Below are 2,409 nucleotides of genomic sequence, written 5' to 3'. Positions count from 1 at the left end.
AGGCAGAGGAAGGTGGATTTCTGAGTTCAAGGGCAGCCTGGTCTACAGAGTGAGTTCCAGGACAGCCAGGGCTATACAGAGAAACCCTGTCTTGAAAAAAAAAAACAAACAAACAAAAAAAAAACAAAAAAAAAGTAAAAGTAAAAACAAAAATAAAAGCCCCAAAATAACAACAACAAAAACCATGAACTCACTTTATGTTCGAGCTGGCCTGGAACTCACACCTCAGACCTTAGCCCAGGTTGACCTTGATGTCTTCTTACCACTCCTGCCTCAGCTTCTCTTGTGCTGAGATCACAACATTTCCACTAACAGAATCACCACCTCCAGTTTAGGATATCAGCCTTGACAGAGCAACTGGACTTGGAGCCCAGATGCTGCAGGAGCTGGGATAGAAGGGGACACTGGCTGAGCCAGCCAGACCTGCTGAGTTCACTACCCATCTATAGCTGCAAAAAACAGGTTTATACCAAAGCTTTGGAACTACTGGCCACAGCTCTTGCATAAACCAGGCAGTCAAGAAGCTGCAATGAGCTGGGTGGTGGTGGCACACGCGTTTAATCCCAGCACTTGGGAGGCAGAGGCAGGCAGATTTCTGAGTTCAAGGCCAGCCTGGTCTACAAAGTGAGTTCCAGCACAGCCAGGGCTATACAGAGAAACCCTGTCTCGAAAAACAAAAACACAACAACAACAACAACAAAACAAAACCAAACAAAACAAAAAAAAAGAAGCTGCAATGAAGATCTGATTTGTGTGACAAGACAACTTGTCATCCTACCTGTGGACTGTCACTAAGACTGAAGTCTACCTTCTCCTTTTTTTTTTTAAATTTCCTGCCCCCAACCTTTTTTTTTTTAAATTTCCTGCCTCCAAAGCTTACAGAATTTTTATCAAGATCTAACAAATCTACTTTGCAATCTCTCTGAAATATGTCCCTTCTTTCAGTCCCACCAGCTCCCTTCTCATCTCTCCATCCAGAAGTCCACCTCAGAGCTAGTGGTACCAGCCCACCACGTTCTTGTTTTCTTCCCTGGAATGTAATAAAGGCTCCCGGGGTCCCCAATTGCCTCTTCTGTTCCAGGTTTTTCTCCAGTCTCACTGGACCACTACTTAGAGCCAAGAAGCCCTTCCTGTCTCTGTCTCTTTGAACTTCCGGCTCCCTCCATCCTACCCCCACCTCAGGGTGAGTGGACTCTCTCCTCCCCCTTTCCTTCTCTCCAACTCCCTCTCCTTTTAATCCCCCCCTTCTTCCTTCTATTTTATATGCATTGGGAGGGGGGAGGACGTCAGATTCCCTGGAACTGGGGTTGCAGACAGTTGTGAGCTGCCATGTGGGTGCTGGGAATTGAACCCAGATCCTCTGGAAGAGCAGCCGGTCCTCTTAACCACGGAGCCATTTCTCCCTCTTCTTCTTTTTTGAGAAGACAGGATTTTACCAAGTATCTCAGGCTGGCCATGATCTTGGTCCTTTTGCTTCTGCTTCGTAAGTGTGTGCTATGGAAAAGCACCACCAGACTCGGCCTCCTCAGTGAATTCCTACGCTCCACTTACTAAATATCTTCTGCAAAATCTTCCCCGAGCCCTCACACAGATCCATCAGTTCTGCCCAGAACCGAAGGCGTTGGCCATCACACTTCCTGCGCATGACGCTCATGTGTCTGTTTCTCTCAGTAAACTGTGAGGTCTCACAGGCCAGCAACTGTGTGACTCATCTCTCACCCCCAAGTGAGAGCACAGGTCCCTACTCATAAAACCAGCACTCACTGCTCTCTGCAGACAGGTGGACGTAACCACTGTTGTCAGCTTCTGCAAGGGCCCCCTGTGCCCCTCCCTCAGCATGGTCAATCTCCTGGGAGCTCACCCACAGGCTAAGAGGCCGGTGGCCCTTGGAAGTTGAGGGTTTGGGAAAGAGTGAGAAGCCTGCAGCTGTTCTGCTGAAGGCTTCTCTGTCTGAGGCTGTGACTCCAGCTGACGTGGGGCCCAGCACAAACCCCTTCCTTGTTTTTCATTAAACACTGAACTCCTTAGAGAATGCTCTCGAAGGAACCCATTTGTGGCTAACTCTGGAGGAAATTGGTGATGGCAGAAGAGAGTGTTGTTCAGTATATAGTAAGAGTGTCTCTGGATAAAGAAGGTGAGAGCCATTAGCAACTCTGCTTTTGATATAGCTACTAGCATCTGCCTCTGCAGTCAGATCCACCTCAAACTCATGATTCCCCTGCCTCACCTTCCAAGTGTTATTAGCCTTTCAGGTATGAGCCACCATGCCTGGTCTGATGCTCTGTTTTGAATGCACCCTGCACGTTAAAGGTTACCAAGACACTTCCAGCCTGACTGTGGTGGCTCACATCATTAACCCCTGTAGTGGCTATTCCTGGTTGTCAACTTGACTATATTTGGAATGAACTA

Source organism: Mus caroli, chromosome 4 (genome assembly GCF_900094665.2).
Source record: "Mus caroli chromosome 4, CAROLI_EIJ_v1.1, whole genome shotgun sequence".
NCBI lineage: Eukaryota > Metazoa > Chordata > Mammalia > Rodentia > Muridae > Mus > Mus caroli.
The sequence above is the reverse complement of the archived record's forward strand: the minus strand, read 5'-3'. Positions refer to the sequence as shown.